The sequence below is a fragment of the Colletes latitarsis genome, chromosome 2 (assembly GCF_051014445.1).
Source record: "Colletes latitarsis isolate SP2378_abdomen chromosome 2, iyColLati1, whole genome shotgun sequence".
Taxonomy (NCBI): domain Eukaryota; kingdom Metazoa; phylum Arthropoda; class Insecta; order Hymenoptera; family Colletidae; genus Colletes; species Colletes latitarsis.
Genome location: NC_135135.1, coordinates 6,395,924 through 6,417,796, shown reverse-complemented (window position 1 = coordinate 6,417,796; position 21,873 = coordinate 6,395,924). Strand labels below are relative to the sequence as shown.

At 33.3% G+C, this 21,873-nt stretch overlaps 1 protein-coding gene across 2 annotated transcripts in view; it reads left to right on the top strand.

The window, feature by feature from the left end:
* The first annotated feature begins 2,291 nt into the window (after positions 1 to 2,291).
* LOC143348706 (uncharacterized) overlaps positions 2,292 to 21,873 on the top strand; it is a 61,491-nt gene continuing 41,909 nt past the window's right edge. Inside the window, exon 1 of one of the 2 annotated variants that reach the window (XM_076779275.1) lies at positions 2,292 to 3,087. The gene's annotated coding sequence lies outside the window, so the exon portion shown is untranslated. The remainder of the gene's footprint in view (positions 3,088 to 21,873) is intronic. The other variant, XM_076779265.1, reaches the window with a different exon arrangement.

The window sequence follows — 21,873 nt, the reverse complement described above, 5'->3', positions numbered from 1 at the left end:
AAAATATAATATAAATTTCAGGTTGTATTCATGGTAATATTCAAAAAATAATATCGCGTTTAATCGTGTGTCGCATATTCGTCAATATTTATATATTATAAGAAAACATTGTTCCTTTCCACAAAGAAGAAAAACGAAATTACTTTCCGAACAACCCAATACTTTTGTCTTTAACTGCTAGTAATTGTCCAAAACAAATACATGTAGTTTCATTACATAGAGCCTGTTATTGTAGGAAAATATAATATAAATTTCAGGTTGTATTCATGGTAATATTCAAAAAATAATATCGCGTTTAATCGTGTGTCGCGTATTCGTCAATATTAATATATTATAAGAAAACATTGTTCCTTTCCACAAAGAAGAACAACGAAATTACTTTTCGAACAACGCAATACTTTTGTCCTTAACTGTAAGTAATTGCCCAAAACAAATACATGTAGTTTCATTAAATAGAGCCTGTTATTGTAGGAAAATATAATATAAATTTCATCATCATTGAAAAAATAGTATCGCGTTTAATCGTGTGTCGCGTATTGTAGATTCCTTGGTCAATATTTATATATTATAAGAACATTGTTGCTTTCCACAAAGAAGAACAACGAAATTACTTTTCGAACAACGCAATACTTTTGTCCTTAACTGTAAGTAATTGCCCAAAACAAATACATGTAGTTTCATTAAATAGGGCCTGTTATTGTAGGAAAATATAATATAAATTTCATCATCATTGAAAAAATAGTATCGCGTTTAATCGTGTGTCGCGTATTGTAGATTCCTTGGTCAATATTTATATATTATAAGAACATTGTTGCTTTTCACAAAGAAGAAAAACGAAATTACTTTCCGAACAACCCAATACTTTTGTCTTTAACTGTTAGTAATTGTCCAAAACAAATACATGTAGTTTCATTACATAGAGCCTGTTATTGTAGGAAAATATAATATAAATTTCAGGTTGTATTCATGGTAATATTCAAAAAATAATATCGCGTTTAATCGTGTGTCGCGTATTCGTCAATATTTATATATTATAAGAAAACATTGTTCCTTTCCACAAAGAAGAACAACGAAATTACTTTCCGAACAACCCAATACTTTTGTCTTTAACTGTTAGGAATTGTCCAAAACAAATACATGTAGTTTCATTACATAGAGCCTGTTATTGTAGGAAAATATAATATAAATTTCAGGTTGTATTCATGGTAATATTCAAAAAATAATATCGCGTTTAATCGTGTGTCGCGTATTCGTCAATATTTATATATTATAAGAAAACATTGTTCCTTTCCACAAAGAAGAACAACGAAATTACTTTTCGAACAACGCAATACTTTTGTCCTTAACTGTAAGTAATTGCCCAAAACAAATACATGTAGTTTCATTAAATAGGGCCTGTTATTGTAGGAAAATATAATATAAATTTCATCATCATTGAAAAAATAGTATCGCGTTTAATCGTGTGTCGCGTATTGTAGATTCCTTGGTCAATATATATATATTATAAGAACATTGTTCCTTTCCACAAAGGAGAAAAACGAAATTACTTTCCGAACAACGCAATACTTTTGTCCTTAACTGTAAGTAATTGTCCAAAACAAGTACATATAGTTTCATTACATAGGGCCTGTTATTGTAGGAAAATTAATATAAATTTCAAGTTGTATTCATGGTAATATTGAAAAAATAGTATCGCGTTTAATCGTGTGACGCGTATTCGTCAATATTTATATATTATAAGAACATCGTTCCTTTTCACAAAGAAGAAAAACGAAATTACTTTCCGAACAACCCAATACTTTTGTCCTTAACTGTAAGTAATTGTCCAAAACAAGTACATGTAGTTTCATTACATAGGGCCTGTTATTGTAGGAAAATATAATATAAATTTCATCATCATAGAAAAAATAGTATCGCGCTTAATCGTGTGTCGCGTATTGTAGATTCCTTCGTCAATATTTATATATTATAAAAACATTGTTGCTTTTCACAAAGAAGAAAAACGAAATTACTTTTCAAACAACGCAATACTTTTGTCCTTAACTGTAAGTAATTGTCCAAAACAAATACATTTAGTTTCATTACATAGGGTCTGTTATTGTAGGAAAATATAATATAAATTTTAGGTTGTATTCATGGTAATATTGAAAAAGTAGTATCGCGTTTAATCGTGTATCGCGTATTGTAGATTCCTTCGTCAAACGTTCGCGGCACAGTGCCGCTGGCTTCGCGCCATGGTGGTGCGCCACAGCACAGTGGTTAAGAATCAGTGCTATACCTCGTCTTGCGGTAGCACCTTCACTTCGCCGTGGAACGGACAGTATAGTCGGATCCCTGGTTTCGCTATACTACGTTGTGCCGCTGACCCAAATGAATCCTATGGCCAGTCAGTCCCGGTCCGGACTTCATCGCGGCAATATTGCACGCTCGATCGCAGCCGGCGCCGTCCGTACGCGCTTCTTCCCTTCGTGGACCATCAATTAAACCACATCGAAACTAATTTTTGTCGATCGTTCGCGAGTGTCCACGACCCGTCGTCGATCCAATGATTCTGTATCGCGATTAATCGGAGCACCGCGGTGCCCATATTGTAACGGGAAACGAGGCCCAGTGAAATTCTACGCGCTCCCTAAACAGTGAAAGTTTCGAATCGACGGAATAGAGATAGAAGGAGACTGAGAACGTTGTGTAAATTTTGGAGAAATGATCGATAATGCGATCTAGAGTATATCCGCTCGCGGATTGTTATTTTTAATTCGATCGACCGTGGATTTCGTCGGTCCAGTGTGGATTCGATAAGAACCAGTGACAGGTAGCGAGAATATTCAGTGAGAATCGAATGCAAAGTCGCCGGCGGAACGCGGGAATCGATCTCGAGGCGCTTCGATTGATCGTTGAGGGGACAGTCTGAGCGGAAGGAGGAGGCCAACGATGCCAGAGACGGAAGCAAAAACATAGAAATCGCTTCGTCGCCAGGCTGCGAGGATTCGATCGATCAGGATATCGCGCGCGTACACAGACTCACGGATAGCGATGCGGTTGCATTCCACGGCAACGATCCTTCCGCATAATCACTGACGCTCTGCAGTGAGTATCTGATATCGTATTTTCCCCCTCCCTCGCGTACGATTCTCTTCTTATTGGATAGCCAAGCTCGTGAACGCAAAAAAGAAGACAAATTTGACAGTTACGAGGCGTTATTGTCGTGACTCGAGGGGGCATATTTTAACCCTCGAGTGACGGATGTTCGAAATGGACGCGATAGATGAGTGTAGGGTCATTTTGACCAGTAATTAACTTTCCATGTAGTGTCTTCGTAGACAATATTTGATTTATTTTTGTCGTTACATGTCACTGAGATTCCAATAACCTAAATGGATTACAAAAATTTTTATTTCTTAGATTAATAATATGTAAGTTTGTGAAAAAATGATATTTGGAGAAAAGTCTATATGTGCCATATCTTAGTTGTAGAAAGAACCGAAGGTACCATTAATTTAAATCTGCAAATATTGTAAGTGCCAACTTGTATGTTCGTAAATTACTTAAGAATATCGAAGTATAGAAAATATAAAAAGTTAAAATATAATTTTGTCTCTCTCTATTAGGAACGTATTGCTGGAATTTATATTTTATTATATCTCGAGTAATGCATTGGTACTTACATTGTTTCCTATAAATACTCCTCAATTATGTATCAAATTTTATGTACATTTTCACCTGTATATGTTATTAATATACGAAATATTTTCGAAACTGCCTGAAAAAGACCTTTGAAATATTTTCACCTGTATACATTATTAATATATGAAATATTTTCGAAACTGGTGGTTACATTGAAAAAGACCATTGAAATATTTTCACCTGTATATATTATTAATATACGAAATATTTTCGAAACTGCTGGTTGCATTGAAAAAGACCTTTGATGAAACATGAATGGTTTAGAGGCGGTTATTAGTCGGTGTAATTAATATATTTGTATGTGTCAAGTCTGTGTTTTTAAATGGAATCATATATTTTTTAGCTCGTCGTTCTCTATAAGGAAGTATAAAGCCATACCGTAAAATCTATACTTTAGGAGATATTTTAGCTTAAATATTGCGGAGTGTCGGTACAACTGTAACTATTGGATTTCTTTCTATGGAAAATAATCTAAATTTATACGAATACACGGATAATAGTTGAAGATATGCATGAACGTATTATGGAAGTGTGTAGGGAGTATCACTTTAGAAACCTTAAGTTATATGCAAAATTCGTTTACAGATGGATTGTAAAAATATTTAGATGCTGACGGTCTTCATTTTGAACACAATTTGTAATAATTATTTGTTTCTATTCAATCTAATCATACTGAGTCAATAAATATGTCCTTCACACGTTATAAATTCTAGTTTTTAAATAATTTCTTTGAGAAAAATTATCTGTAGTCCAAAGGTTAATCTGAGCTCCATTACATTTTACTTGAATTGCTTTACAAAAGATTCTGTAATGAACATTATAATATATAAAATAGAACCAAATAAGAAAAAGATATTATATAAGTATAGATCGTTTAAAATGTTATTAAACAGTTATGAGGAATATATAGAAGAAAACAGTATCGGATTTACAATTGTTGTTATACAATATAGACACAGATCAGCAGAATTTTATTTTTATTTTGTTTCATTTGATCGAATATTAAGTTTAAGTATTAATTCATTACGCGGATTTATTCTTGTTTAATTTACTTTTTCTTGTAGTGTTCCCTACAGATAAAAGCAAAGTTTATTTTAAGATTGGGCGATCTTAACGGCTAAACTTTAACTAAAGTATGAGCTTAACCATGACAATTGAAATTTCCTCACAGTCAGAGTTGGGTAAATTTTATTCTCGAATAACGAATAAAAATGTTAGGTTTGCTTGTAATCTAGCTTCTGCCCACGACTTTGTTCATCCGAATATTAGTTTAAAGAATTCATTGATAGATTCTAATTTAAGAATGAATTTACTAATGAAATATAAATAGAAGTTAGTTTACGAAACAATCTAAAATCTGTATTCGTTAGACGCGAATAAAATTTTCCTAACTCTGATCACAGTAAATGATACATGTACATTTTAATTACTTGCTAATAGTTCGATAGCCTCAGATAATAAACACAGCTCTCGTAAACAGACTAATTGTAAATATTGTCGATCTCATTTTATTATATATTGTATCCTACAATACAATACCGTTCCCTTCGTATTTCGTATTTTTTTCATAACTGTTTAATAAAGCTTTAACGACCTGTGTTTATATAACATTCTTGTCTTGTTTAGTCCTATAAAACAGTAGTTCTTAACTTGTGTTCCGCGGACCTTAGAAGGACCGTAGATAGATATCTGTGGATCCTTGAACTTGCGCATAGAAATTTTAAATATAGTTTCGTTATACGTTAATTTTATCTTTTCGATACCTTGACATTATGATAGCTATTAAACTGAAATAAATCTTTCGATTCACTATCCTGAACTTACCACTATGTTTTATACAAAGAAATTATAAGCTTGAGGTCTTTGGAAACTTTGAAATGCTGATAGAAGTACATGCTAAGGCTCTAACTAATGTCCTTTTAAAAAACGAAGTTTTCAAACACCTGGAAGTACTACAGAATTCTTTTAACGAATATTTTTATCTCGATGATATTAAAATTGAACGTGGATCCATGATCCTTTCCTGTCCAATATAATTTGATGTTCCTTCTGAGCTGTTAGGTTCTATCTGAGCAAGTTAGAATTTTCGACAACTCGAGGAACGTTTCATAGAAAGGTCCACGAGCTTCATTAGACTGGCTAAAGGTGTCCGTGTAAAAAGGTTAAAAAACGCTGCTAGAGAATACACTGACAAAGTTTAGCCATTACAACCTGAGACATCCTGTATAATACAAAGGCTGCCGATTCATGGAACACTTTAAGGATTCTATTGTCAATAATTGTGCAAAGTTCTTCAAAACAAAATCTATTTATATACAGGTACTCGATAGGTCGATTAAATTTTCGTTCATCAACAAGCAATACGACACAACAGTTGGGTCAAAATGACAGCTGCATCCGCTGTTCGGGGATTAATTATGACTTTGCCACGTACCGAGTTTGAGTAACTGTAAAGTGATGACACTTCATGTATCATCGAGTGTTAACAGTTTCATAGTCGCACGTTTCGCGCAAAAATTGTTGTCTGTCGCTGACGATTCTCATTCTTCTTATAAACGATAGACCTCGAAATTGCTCAACTATTATGCCAGCAAGAATCGGCGGTTGGAACCTCTAGTTCGGGACGTTGTTCAGAAATGGAAACATTCGAGTAACCGTCGAACGCGTTTTCTTTTTATTTCCCTTCCTCGTTAACCGAGGGAAATGATTCGAGGAATATCAAGGACGCCTCCGCCTCGCGTCCTTGCGCTGGCTTACGAACGGTGCATTAATTCGCTCAATGAGCAGAACAATGTAAATGCAGTCCTCGATCGGATGATGTGCCGAGACCGGTGTACTGTAATTTCGAAATTGCGCTCGTTCCGCGGTGGAATTCTAATTTCGTCTCGACCCGGCACCCCAATTCGTCGGACGTTAGCGTTTCGTCTGGACTACTTGATTCAGTTACCTGTGGGACCGTGTCTAGTCGCTGGACGAGTTGCCAAAAGGAAAATAGATTCGTAACAGAATGAAAAGACCCGAGAGAAAACGCCCTTGCTTGCGATAGTACTAGGAGTCGAGAAGGTGCCATTTATAGTGGCGGATAAAACTTTGAGACGACTGCATTTCTGATAAATTATTATATTAAATAGCCAACAATTCGTCGTTTAATAAAAATAATAAAACCTTCGATATTCTATTTTCTCAATTTAAGACAAGGTGCATCTACGAAGTTTCGAGACTAGATTCATAAGAATATAACTGTAAAAAAAATAAGTTTTCTTTTTTAGCCTACGACATATTATTTTAAACCTATTTACCGAGTATCAAAGTCATATAACAACTGAATTCCTTTCTAAAAGTTAATATTCTAAGTACTATTCAGCTCACGTGTTGTATTGCTGTAGATATCTTTAATGGAGTCAAAATGTCGCTCCTTCAAGCGGAATTTTAACTTGAGAAGAAGTGCAAAAAGAGAATTACTTATAAAAGTAGACGAACTGTTTCAATGACGTTTTCGTCAACATCTTCTCGTTCACTTTGGGACTATCTATACAAGCGAGAAATGTTCGATCGTATTACTGTTTTACTTTCTTACATTTCAATCGTTTCCGTTAAAGTTTCCCTCGTTTTAAATTAAAATTTCATGATCAATATTCGAAGATTATGCTCGACAAAGAACTACTTTCAAACGCCCGTGATTACACTAATGAAACTTGGCACAAATCTAGATCGGACATGTTATTAATCAGTCGCGACAACAGCTGTTAGATGGTCCACATAATACTTATTAGATGTGCAGTGTATTTGAGAGGCTTATTTTCTTTAGCACAAGCAACAAAAAGGTCTTAACAAGTTAATATTTTGCACAATGTTCTATTAAAATGTTTCATTGTGTTTCAATTCTAGTGTAAGTATCGTTCAAATTTTCATTCTTAATGCTTCTGTACGTTGCATTTAATAATTTTCCATAAGTTCTCGATAGAAAAACAGTAATATTTTCTTCTGCGATATTGCTTTGCGAAATTTTTTGCAAATATTTTTGTCTCTTTGTGAGACGATGCCCACACTATCATCACTCCATTACCATACTTCAATGTCCCTACAATGTATTTTGGATCACTGTTTATTGATTTATAATTGACAAATTACTTGTTATTGGCATACTAGCAGAACTTACTCTTGTTACTTGTTAATTTAGACTTTAACACGATGACTGTCATACCATTTTTTCCCGTTTAGAGATATCCTAGAAATTTTATCAAAATATTGCACGAAAACAGAAATATTCAATAGTTTATTAGCAGAACTTAGTCAACGACCCGATAGATTCCCAGCCTATGGATGTGAAATCTGATGATAGTTATGATCATATTTATCCATAGGCCGACTGGTTTTGTACGACAAGAAGCGATTTAGGCCGTCCGTGGTACGGCTTCGAGTTCCTCTTCGATCATTGGTGCGGTTTTTGCGCTCGCGCGGCCGCCTTCTGCGAGGAAGGTGCGTGCCAAATTCCTTAGCAGACGCAACCGCGCTGTCTATGTTCCGCGTGGTTTCGAGGTCAGGGAAGAACGGCTATTTTGCGGGCTAGGAATCTTCTCTCCTCGATCCCATCATCGTATCGAGTTTCTTTCCGCGCTCGCGATGCTCCGAAACGGACCGTTGGAAGTTGGATGCACTGTTTGTACGGTTGTTGACCACCGGAAATTGCAAAACGGATGCTAAATTTTCTATTCATTTTCATTTTCCGACCTACAGGGCCTTTCAGAGCCCAGCGGACCGTTTCGACGTTAACCCAAAAGAAAACATCCTTACAATGTTATGGATATCGAAAATGTATTGTTTCTAAGTACATGTCTACAAAATAAAATGTAAAAACATACAATATCGCACATATCTTGTTCAGCATGTTGATTGCCACGATGGTCACTGGTGACCATTACATCGTAATTTTTTCCAATCATAAAGCCATTTCATAATAATTTAACTATATAAATAAATTGGGTATCTAATTTGGTATAAATTCTATGTATTGAAACAATTTTGCATAATTTTATTTACAATCAAGAATTTATTCAAAATTAAATATTTTCAAACTAACAATATATCTTTGAAACCCTTAATTCTTATTTTGTTAAATAATAAATTTTCGTTTGAATATATTTATTTAAAATATTATCCTTCAGTTTCGATAATTTTCCCTCATTTTCCTGGTAGAAGATTCATTTTCTATGGATAAATATGATCATAACTATCATCAGATTTCACATCCATAGGCTGGGAATCTATCGGGTCGTTAACTAAGTTCTGCTAATTTTTCGTTTGAATATACTTATTTAAAATATTATCTTTCGGCTCTCTAATTTTCTCCCATTTTTTTGGTAGAAGATCTATTTTCTCGTTTTATTGTAGTTTTTGAAGTGTTCTTTAAAATCGACTCTTCGCGAGCATTTGTTGAAAATTAAAATATTTTCTAAACGAATTCTAGTCTGATTCGTGAAATGTCTGCACATATTCCGCGATACAAAAGCTAAAAATGCATGTCAAAAGATATTCAATATCTCAGTTTTTGTATCCGTTCATATATGGGTGACATAAATTTGTTCTAAGGAGTTAAAAAAAGTAATTCTTAAGATTAAATATTAAAGAATGTAAATCTAGATAGCACTCTTGAATTTTAACTGTAAAAATAAGTTTTATTACAAAATGTGGGTATGCTAGTTTCCAATTGTCTATAAAGAAAGCATCGTTTTCGTGGACAATTTGAGAGGTTTGGTTTGGCAGTCAACGTGTTCAACTGTGTTGCAAGGCGAGGAAGAACATCCTATCCTAACCGTGATATCATCTCTGTGGTGTTTTTGGCAACTTGCGGCTTAGCATTAGTATTCTGCATTGACGATTTCATCAGACTTCAACAGATTTTAATAAATTACACCCTTCTCATCCCACCATACACAGAGAAGGTCATTGTGACCATGAATGTTGCGTTTTGGAATCTGTCGAACTGGTTCATTTGCATCCAATCACCTTCTTTTATAGCCAGGATTGTCATAATATATCCGTTTTTATAGCAACTTCTTTTCTCGAATCGACATAACACAGAAACATGTGCCATTCACTTTTCTTCCTTTTACATCTTCCCAAATTACTTTAAACATTTCCAAACTGCAACTTTACTTATTCCAAGTTGTTTTGTAAGTTCGTTCGTCAAGTGGGTTAAACTTTCTTTTAACAGTACTTCCTACGCGTTCCTTATTTCCTACGTCAAAATCCAGTCTTGAACCGTTGAAACCATCTTTCACAAGTATTTGTAATATGCAAAAATGTAGAATCAAATTTTGTCTTACGACGCTTCGTTTTTGTGATAATTTTAATTAAAACTTTGTCCTATACATGAACGATTGAATACGATTTGGTTGACTCATACCGATGTTCAATTCGAATACAATTAGACACTACTCCATATACAGGGTGTTCGGCCAATCCTGGGAAAAATATTAATGGGGGATTCTAGAGGCTAAAATAAGACGAAAATCAAGAATATCAATTTGTTGATGAAGGTTGTGTTAAACAGTTATTAACGTTTAAAGTTCCGATCATACTGAATTTTTTTTTTTCGAAAATGCGCAAGATTTCGGGGGTATGTCTATTCACCAAAAATGATTGTAATCGACCCCCGCAACCGAAAATAATTTTTCCAAAACGATTTGAAATTTTTTTTTTCCGTCGAAAAATTTCACACCTTCTCGAATTTTTTTCTCGAAAGTGTGTAGGATTTCGGGAGTATATGTAATAACCAAAAATGATTGTAATTGACCTCCGCAACCGAAAATAATTTTTTCAGAATTAATTAAAAATTTTTTTTTTCGTCGAAAAATGTAGGCACCTACCCCCTTGTCGATTTTTCTTAAAAATTCGTTTTTGATTTCTAGTAATTTTATTTGACGCCCTACAGAAAAGTTGTCTAATACTTTTTTGTAGGTACCCATGAGCTCTACTTCAGAAAAAAGTTTCATTGAAATATATTCACAATTGTAGGAGTTATGGCTGTTTGAAAATTGGACCATTTTTATGGGGTTTTTCTCATTTTGCGGGGCCAAGGAGCAACTTTTCGAATATTTTTACAATTTGTTCATATTTTTCATCAAAATACACGTAGTTTGCTTTTTTAAACATTAAAATCGTCCAATCCGTTCAGAAGTTATGACGTTTTAAAGATTCGCATGAAAATTCGAGCAGACATTTCTGGCCAGAAATGAGATATTCGGTAAGGAATTTTTTTCTCCAAACTGAGTAGGATTTCGGGGGTATGTCTATTCACCAAAAATGACTGTAATTGACCCCCGGAACCGAAAATAATTTTTTTAGAATTAATTAAAAATTTTTTTTTTCGTCGAAAAATTTAAGCACCTACCCCCTGTTGATTTTTCTTAAAAATTCGTTTTTGATTTCTAGTAATTTTATTTGACGCCCTACAGAAAAGTTGTCTAATACTTTTTTGTAGGTACCCATGAGCTCTACTGCAGGAAAAAGTTTCATTGAAATATATTCACAATTGTAGGAGTTATGGCTGTTTGAAAATTGGACCATTTTTATGGGATTTTTCTCATTTTGCGTGACCAAGGAGCAACTTATCGAATATTTTTGCGATTTGTACATATTCTCCACCAGAATACGCGTAGTTTGCTTTTTTAAACATTAAAATCGTCCAATCCGTTCAGAAGTTATGACGTTTTAAAGATTCGCATGAAAATTCGGGCAGACATTTCTGGCTAGAAATTAGATTTTCGGTAAGAAATTTTTTTCTCGAAACTGAGTAGGATTTCGGGGGTATGTCTGTTGACCAAAAATGCTTGTAATTAACCCCCACAACCGAAAATAATTTTTCCAGAACGATTTGAAATTTTTGAATTTAATTGTTAATAACTTTTTAACGAAGCCTCCATCAACAAATTGGTATTCTTGATTTTCGTCTTATTTTGGCCTCTAGCATCCTCTATTAAAATTTTTCCTAGGGGTGGCCGAACACCCTGTATATTTTCAAACTCGATTTTCTTGAAATCGAAGTTTCGTATAACAAATTCTTGTTATTTACGAGGAATCAGCTCCTCATGGGTTGTGTTGCGAATAACGGAACACCCTGTATACGCGCGTTGTCTCTTCTCTTTATTTAGTTTCTGTATACGAAATCGGTTCTATACGTATAATGAATAAATAAATCGCCGGAGACGATTGACTCAGGCACGTTGAACCGACGCGAACCGTCGATGCAAATCGGCCGCACCTAATCTTTTGCCGGCGACGCGACAGATCGGCTCTCTCGGTTACTTTCCCGTAGCTATTCGTAACCCACTTTTGAAACCGACGATGCAGTCACCCCAACACCGTGCGCTTGGCACGAGTGCCAACACTCGAATTAGAAGGATCTAATTCGCTTGAGTTACCATTAACCGTGTTGTAGTTCGTTCGCTCCATCTTCGTCTATCCGCGATCCTTCGCAGCTAATACTTTGATGAACCTTGTCACGTGTATGCAATTTTACCGTTTCAATCGCCATGCTATTATCCATTCAACTTATTACGTTTGTTCAGGTTCAAATTTTTATTTCGTGCGATCGTTACGACATCCCAACGTTTATAAGTCCTCATAATACGAGGGTTGTTCAATAAGTCCTTAGAAAATCCAAGTGCTGGCGCTCGTAGCATCGAAAATGGTTTGTTTTTAGTAAGCATCATGACTCACTAGACAACTTTCAAAGTTTTAGTTATATCCACCACATGGTTTCATTTTTATTGTTGATTGAAGCAAGGAACTTAGTCATCAAAACAATGCACGGATGCACACCTCTGCAGTTTCAATGGCTAAAATCATGGAATTAAAGTTCGAATTATTACAACATCCATCGTATTCGCCGGATTTGGCCCCCAGTGACTTTTTTTTATTTATAAACTTTAAAAAATGACTCGGCGGATAACGGTTCACGTCTAATGAGGAGGTCACCGCCCTAACAGATGCCTATTTTGAGGACCTTTCGAAATCTTACTTTCTAAATAGCTTAAAAATGTTAGAGATACGCTTGAAAAAATGTATAGAGTTAAAAGGAGATTATGTTGAAAAATAAAAAAAAATCTACCTAAAATAATTTGTTTTTCTATCTTTTTCTAAGGACTTATGGAACGACCTTCGTAGTATTCCTAGCATCAATTCTACAGTAGCGGTGTAGAAAGTTGTTTGACATTAGATCAACCAAGAGGGTAAAAATGACTTGTACACTTTATTGAAAATTTAGTTTCTTAAACAAAAAAAATGGTATTCAAGCACATGAAAATTGATATAATTAATACAATTTTGTTTTCTAAAAGTGGCTTGAATATTTCTTCGTGAAATTCGATACTGCACCAGCCTAATATAACAATTATTTTCTTAACAAGCGAATACTCCCTCTTTAGCTAAATCTTGAGGAATTAACAAAAACTCGTTATACAGGTATATACAGGGTATTTAGCCATTCTTAGAAAAAATTTTAATGGGGGATTCTAGAGGCCAAAATAAGACGAAAATCAAGAGCACTAATTTGTAGATGGAAGCTTCGTTAAAAAGTTATTAACGTTTGAAATTCCGCACGTACAGAATTTTTTTTTCGAAAATGCGCAGGATTTCGGGCATATGTCTATTCAGCAAAAATGATTGTAATTGACCCCCGCGATCGAAAATAATTTTTCCAGAATAATTTGAAATTTTTTAATTTTGTCAAAAAATTTCACACCTTCTCGAATTTTTTTCTCGGAAGTGCGCAGGATTTCAAGGGTATGTGTAATGACCAAAAATGATTGTAATTGACCCCCGCAATGGAAAATGATTTTTTCAGAACGACTTGAAATTTTTTTTTTCCGTCGAAAAATTTCACACCTTCTCGAATTTTTTTCTAGAAAGTGGATGGGATTTCGGGGGTATGCCTATTCACCAAAAATGATTGTAATTGACCCCCGCAACCCAACATAATTTTTCCAAAGTGATTTGAAACTTTTCAATTTCGCCGAAAAATTTCAGCAGCTACCCCCTATTGATTTTTCTTAAAAATTACTTTTTCATTTTTCGTAATTTTGTTTGACGCCCTACAGAAAAGTTGTCTAATACTTTTCTGTAGGTACCCATGAGCTCTACTTCAGAAAAAAGTTTCATTGAAATATATTCACAATTGTAGGAGTTATGGCAGTTTGAAAATTGGACCATTTTTATAGGGTTTTTCTCATTTTGCGGGGTCAAGGACCAACTTTTCGAATATTTTTGCGATTTGTACATATTCTCCACGTAAATATGCGTAGTTTGCTTTTTTAAACATTAAAATCGTCCAATCCGTTCAGAAGTTATGACGTTTTAAAGATTCGCATGAAAATTCGGGCAGACATTTTTGGTCAGAAATTATATTTTCGGTAAAAAATTTTTTTCTCGAAAGTGCGTAGGATTTCGGGGGTATATGTAATGACCAAAAATGATTGTAATTGACCCACGCAACAGAAAATAATTTTTTTAGAATGATTTGAAAAATTTTTTTTCGTCGAGAAATTTCAGCACCTACCTGATTTTTTTTCTCGAAAGTGGATAGGATTTTAGAGGTATGTGTATTCATCAAAAATGATTGTAATTGACCCCCGCAATCGAAAATAATTTTTCCAGAACGATTTGAAAGTTTTGAATTTAATTGTTAATAATTTTTTAATGAAGCCTCCATTAACAAATTGGTTTTCTTGATTTTCATCTTATTTTGGTTTCTAAAATCCTGTATTAAATTTTTTCCCAGTAGTAGTAAGTATTTGTCGATATAATTTTTAATGGATAAAGCTGTATGACTAAATAATATAAGTTAGTTAAAATATTGTTCCTACTTGGAGCATATGCTTAATATTAATTAATATTTTCATCGATGGCCAGGTATTGGAATATACTTCTGTATTTAAACTCAACATTTTATAAATATTCAAATATTAGTTCTATATAATTTCTTCATTACCACTAGATCTACCAAAAGTGTTGAAGTGACTTGTTTTTTCATTTGTTATAACAATTTGTGGCATATCTTATTTTCTGAAATTTTTTATGTCTCTTATCGAACTATATAAATGATTTATTTTATAATGTAATTTTCTTTCGTTCTTTGTATTAAAAAATAAAATTCATATACTATATCTACATTGTGGGAATTTGGAGATTCAAATGAGCAAAACTCGGCTTCCTCTCAGCAACACACATTTAATGAAGACGAGGCTTCGTTGCAGACAAGAGACACACTGTACAAAAGTAATAAGTCAAAAGAACTCTAGGTGGCGCAGAAACAAATGGCTCTTTATTTCTAACATACATATATCAAGAGGGATTATTTTGTTCCTTTACAGAATTTAGATGAACTTTTGATTTCCTTTTTCAATAAAATTACAGTTTACGTATTTGTTTCGAAAATTAAATATATTTCATTGTTTTTGTCCCACGTTTATAATAATTACATTTGGGTAAAACAGACCGTTTACGAATAAAGCACTCGTGCACGGAACTTTAAATTCGATGTTGTAGCACTAATTGTATGCGTGGAAAGTATGGAAAAGATATAAACGCGAAAAGGTAGAAGTGAATGGACCTCGGAGTACTCTTGGCTTAAGATGAAAGAGCGTAGAGTGGATCGAAACGATCGGAGAACTTCCGTCTAGGTAAATTTCTAACGGTAAACCCGTCGATTTGCTGAATCGAAGCGTCGCTAAAATGGTAATTGACCGCTTAAGATGGACGATTTAGGTGTCATGAGGATAGATTATATTGTTACACTAGTGAGCGTGTACGGATGTTAATGCTAAAATTTCCAGTTGAAAAAAACAATGGATTATTTTTAATAAATTGCAGTAATGCTTAATATTTATATAGAAAAAAATAATATTCAGAATTTATAATAAATACAAGAGTAACATATGAACAATTAAAAAAACAAGGATGTTCATTACTTCGAAATAAATTGTTTTTCTTCATAGTTGACCTTCAATGACCTTCAATGTCCTTTACTCATGGGTCATTGTACGCACTTTAAAATACTCTAATGGATTATAAAAGAAAACTTTTCATTCCATTGAAAAAAAAGTTGATCTTCCGTCTCATTTACATTTTCAGCTAGAAAACCATGAAACAAAATTGTGTTTTTCTTGAGACCAAGTTGGCCTGATGCATTATTTCTATTGCCAAAAGACATGTTATTCAGGTTGCCTGTTTTAAATGTCTCGCTTGGAATTGCAATCACGTTTGTCATACTCTGAACGATGCGCATAGTCCACCGTTAAGGTTAACATTCTCAGACAATAAGATTTCTCGTCTTTGATCGTTCAAGAGACGCGTTCTACTGTCGAACATGTCTTCAATACTTTTTTTAATCGGCGATAACGATTATTTAAATAAGACTGTTTCTTCGTAAATATATTAATTAAAATATTTGCGATGCATGTTATTAATTTGAACGAGTACACATGGAATAAGATTTCATTTAATTTAAATCGATCTACGATATAGAAATTGTTTATTTGACGTTTCCACGAAAGATTAAATTCTCTCTAAGATTTATTTAAAACATTTCTTAGAACTTTTATCTGTAACGAATATCTATTGGAGAAATTACAAGAGATAACATCTTTATCCACGGATCGATTCTGGTTAAAACGTAGTCAGATCTTCGGATAGAAACACGAAACTTGAATTTGCAATTTCATTGTACATTATAAACAGAATTTCTTTTTTAAAACATCTTTTTCCGTAATTGTTTTCGATTACAATACTTTTCTTCTTTAGTGATTCAAAACTCCAAATTTTCTTCGCTATGTTTTTCAAGTTTCCGCGTGAGTCTAAGTGGAAAATACTCTTGGATGCTTCTATTATACTTAGGCAGAACAATTTTATTTAAATTGATTCGTTTAACCTTGTATAGTTGTCTAACCCCTTAAAACGGCGAATGCAGCACCGTTATTACGCGACTTTCCGTTCAGGCCGTGTATATGATCGATGACATTATTAAATGAGCTTGAAATTTATATTATAACAAATTTGAGATTGTTAAATGTATTATTTCCAAAATAAAGTAGAATATATGAAATATTCGGGATCGTGGTTAGGTTATTTTGGGGATTAGAGCAGTAACGACGTACGACGCCATTTTTCCAATCGATTTGCAGTAAACAAGGTCTTAGTAACCATAGAACCGAGAAAGAGGTGATTTTACGTGAACAAATGAATCGAAAATTGCAGAATAAAATGCTTTCGTTCAATGCTTCATCTTCGAGTTAATTAACTTTAATTTGTCTGACGTGTCTGTTAATTACTCGCTATTTCTACTTCCAGCGATGTCCAAGCCATATTCCATTTAATAGAGTCTATTGCACGCGTACTAGATTAATTTCCAACTTTTTATTCCACATTTTCGACTTATTTTTTCACATGAAATCATCCACTAGCGTGTATAAGGAACTAAACTCGAAATTGTTAAGATGAAATGTTAAAGAAAATTAATCTAACAGGACTTACGAATTTCAATAAGGTTACAAAAATAAATACAGTTATCTCTCGAAATACATTCTCTCTTTCTCCCTCCACACTTCAAATCTCTGTTAACCGGAAACTATAAATTCATAATTTTAGTTAGACACATCTCTTTTTGCGTTTCTTTCAAAATATTTTTGTATAGTGTCAACCTTTCTTCTGCGTTTTGTTTTAATTTTAATGCATGTAGCGTTGTATAATCGAAATCGTATATTTTAAGGGACAACTGTACTCTAATTAATTTTAGATTATCTAGTTTCTAATCGACAATCGTTCAAAAGAAAACTTTGGGCTCGCAGACAATTTTTTAGATTTGGTCTGAAAGTCAACGCGTTAAAGGCTCGAACTATCATTTTGTAAAATAGAAAATGTTTTCGAGTTTTTAACATCGTCGAAGTGATGTACATTACTGGCCAAAAATATACAAATATATACTTATACATTTCTTCGTAGACTATTTCGTACACTTCTATATTTTGTATATGTCAAAGAAAAAAATTGTACATTTTATTGAAAATTCAGAGTCATAAACAAATGATATTTATGCAGATAAGAATAATTTTAATTAATACAATTTTGTTTTATAAAAGTGACTTTAAATTTTTTTTGTAAAATCTGATATTCCATATGCATTAACCTAACACTAGAACTACCAAAGCAGTCAAAATGATCCATTCATAATTTTTAATAAAAATTCTAAAAAATTTACTCGACTGGGTTTTTTTGACTGTAATTTTTTATAAGAGAATAAATGAACACTTATTTACATTGCATTATATAGTTCTTCGTGTATCTATTGTTTCAATTTCTTTGGTGCAAATAAATACATTATAATTGTCGGTAGTTCTAGTGTTAATATACCTACATATACCGAGAGTAGTCATTTTAACCCCTCACGGAATTTATATAAATTTTTGGATTTCATTAAGATTTCAGAAGTTACTCATAAAATTTCTGTATAGTTTAAAAACTTTTTTTTCGAAAAGTAAATATACTTCACAAGTTATAAGTTGTATAAGAATTGTCAAAAGAAACTTATTATGATGTTTGCTCGATTATTGGATATCTATTCCTATTTTATATTTTCCATTGTCCTTGCTTTTCCATAAATCTTCGGTTTAGTCTAAAACATTTATAGAGGAAATGCAATTTTGTATTATAACACTTGTTATTTCGAAATACAAGTCATTTCTAATGTTTAAGTTCCGTGCATGAGTGTTTCGCTCATAACCGTTTTGTTTTATGCAAATATGATTATTATAAACAACACGTGAACCACAACTAACATCGGGACCCACTGGTGCTCGCAGTATAATAATTGTGGAATTTTTTAGAAACATCGCGAAATGTAAACAAATTTTTTTTGTTGGAAATTACTATATTTTTAATTTTACGTATATTGGTTTTTAATGTCACAGTGTAATGATTACCTATGATTGAAAAATAGCATCTTAAATAATTTTGACGTTTGTAACTTTTAAAAAAATAGTCTCATTATTTTTGCAACAAACAGTATAGGTAAGCCATTAGTAAGTCGTTCTATTGAGTTCTGGATATTCTAATACTAGATTAGGTGTCAAATGTTGACCGATAGTAATAAAGTTTCATAGGAAAATCATTTGTATATTACTAAATGTGTGTATGGATATTATACACATATTTTTATTTTTTACAGTTGTATCTTTATATGTATAATATTACAGTATTGATTCTATCTCTTAAATAAGAATTGTATGCGAAGGAATTTGGTGTGTACATTTACTTGTCAAAAATTTTTTTTATACTCTTGTGAACGATTCAGTGTACTCAGTGAACGAAATTATTATGAATAAAAGAGTTAAATGCTTTGTACAGGAATAACTTAATAAATTATAATATTATGAAAATTATAATACTAGTCTATCTCTCCAACAGGGAAATTTGTATTGTGATATATGTACTTCTATTTTCGTGTTTTTTTCTGCGCTTTAAACTTTTCCTCGTAGCATTTTGGTTGAAGATGAATTATCACAAATAACTTCGGGACCCACTGGTACTCGCGTTAAGAGCAACGTACTTAAATAAAAACTGTGGTATTCGTCCGAGTGGATCGTCAAAGAAGTTTCTCGAGAGTTAGTTTCTCTGATCTCCAAATCCAGAAACGGAAGCTCGACTCGAACGAACCGGATCCGAGCATTCCTGCATTCTAATCGAAGATCCTGATCCCCGGAGGCGTATCTCGATCGCAACAGCGTAAAACGAAATTCCCGGCGAAGGATCGGTGATTAATCGTGAGAAATAGTTCCAAGGTGGAGGCCAGCGTCCTTTCCGAGCTCGATGGAGACGGGGACGTTCCGATCGCGAGCCAGAGAAGTATGGCGACCTCGCGCGTCGAAAGAGGAACGGAGACACGGCGATTAGAGTGGGCGACAGAATTTCACATGACCGAGTTAGAGCATCCAGTTTTACCGGGGGGGCACGATACTCGTGACAGCAGATATCGTTTTCACGTAGGCCGGCTGATTGCTGGATGGAGAAGGCTCTAATTGGCCAAAGGTCACAATCATGAAACGTAATTTCATCCCACCGTAAGGTAATTGCGCGAATTGCTGTTCCCTACGATCCAACCAATCACGCTGCTAGTACGCGAGCCTCAATTCCTTATCGTGCTTTTTTTAAACCACGAACAGTAAATTTTTTTTTATCAGCCGAAAGAAACTCTCGAAGAGAGTTATATTTTGACCATTTGCACTCGAATATCCCGTCTAAGGAAACGCGAAGAGATTTCTGATGATTATGTAGGATGAGATTACGAACATATGGTTACAATATATGTTTTCTAGAAGTTTTCCATACACATTATACGATCGAGCAAGTAAAGAAATGAAAAATACGGTCAGATATTTTTTTTCCCTATGGACCACTTTTTGCCAGTCTAATGGATCTCATAGACCATTTCTATGTAATGTTTCTTACAATAACGTTCTTGAATATTATTTATGCTGGCTAATCTTTCGTGGACTGTTTTAATCTCTTTCGAACCTCGTTCTAAGATTCCCTATTTGTATAAATTATTTCAATAGGAAATAATATTTAGTTACATTGATAAATAGGTTGACATTGTTCATGCATATAAGAAATGTATAGGATGTTCGATCACCCCTGGGAAAAATTTTAATGGGAGATTCTTGAGGCCAAAATAAGACGAAAATCAAGAATACTAATTTGTTAATGGAGGCTTTGTTAAAAAGTTATTAACGTTTAAAGTTCTGTCCGTACTGAATTTTTTTCTAGAAAGTGGGTAGGATTTCGGGGGTAGATCTATTCACGAAAAATGATTGTAAATGACCACTGCAACTGAAAATAATTTTTCTAGAACGATTTGAAATTTTTTAATTTTGTCGAGAAATTTCACACATTTTCGAATTTTTTTCTCCAAAGTGGGTAAGAATTCAAGGGTATGTCTAATGACCAAAAATGATTGTAATTGATCCCCGCAAACGAAAACAATTTTTCCAGAACAATCTGAAATTTTTTGAAATTTCAGGGGAATCGAAATGTTAGGGTCAGACATTATAGTTTCGATAAAGAATTTTTTTCTAGAAAGTACGTAGGATTTTGTGGGTATGTGTAATGACAAAAAATGGTTGTAATTAACCCTTCTAGTTAAAAATAATTTCTTTTGAACGATTTAAAATATTTTTTTTCGCCAAAAAATTTCAGCAGCTACCCCCTGTCGATTTTTCTTAAAAATTTGTTTTTCATTTTTGATAAATTTGTTTGACGCTCTACAGAAAAGTTGTCTAATACTTTTTTGTAGGTACCTATGGGCTCTGCTTTAGAAAAAAGTTTTATTGAAATATATTCACTATTGTAGGAGTTATGGCCGTTTGAAAATTGGACCAATTTTAGGGGGTTTTTCACATTTTACGGGATCAAGGAGCAACTTTTCCAATATTTTTAGAATTTCTACATATTCTCTACTAAAATACGCGTTCATTGCTTTTTTAGACATTAAAATCCTTCAATCCGTTCAGAAGTTATGACGTTTTAAATATATGCATGAAATTTCAGGGAAGCATTTCTGGCTTCACATTAGATTTTTGGTAAAGAATTTTTTTCTCGGAAGTGCGTAGGTTTTCAGTGGTATGTGTATTCATAAAAAATGATTGTAATCAACCCCCGCAACTGAGAACAATTTTTCCAGAACGATACGAAATTTTTAAATTTAGTTTTTTAATAAAGTTTTAATAAAGCTTCAGTTAAGAAATTGATATTCTTGATTTTCGTCTTATTTTGGCCTCTAGAATCTCCCATTAAAATTTTTCCCAGGTTTGGCCGAACACCCTTTATATGTATACAAGTTAAATGTACTAAATGTACAAATAGTATGTACAATATACATTTATTAATATTAGCTAAATCAATGTTTTTTAAATCAATGTTGGAAGTCCTGACTTGCCGAGACGTAAGAATGCGTACCATGGATGAAAACTTGCACAGATCGCTCTACGGAAAATATACAATGTATAAGATTGGTAAATCTTTTAAATGAATTTTGAATATATTTACATCATCCTTGGATTTTCTAACTTTGGAAATAATTAATACCGACTCTTGTAAAATTTAAGTTTTGCTTTTGATGAATTTAATTGGTTTTAACGA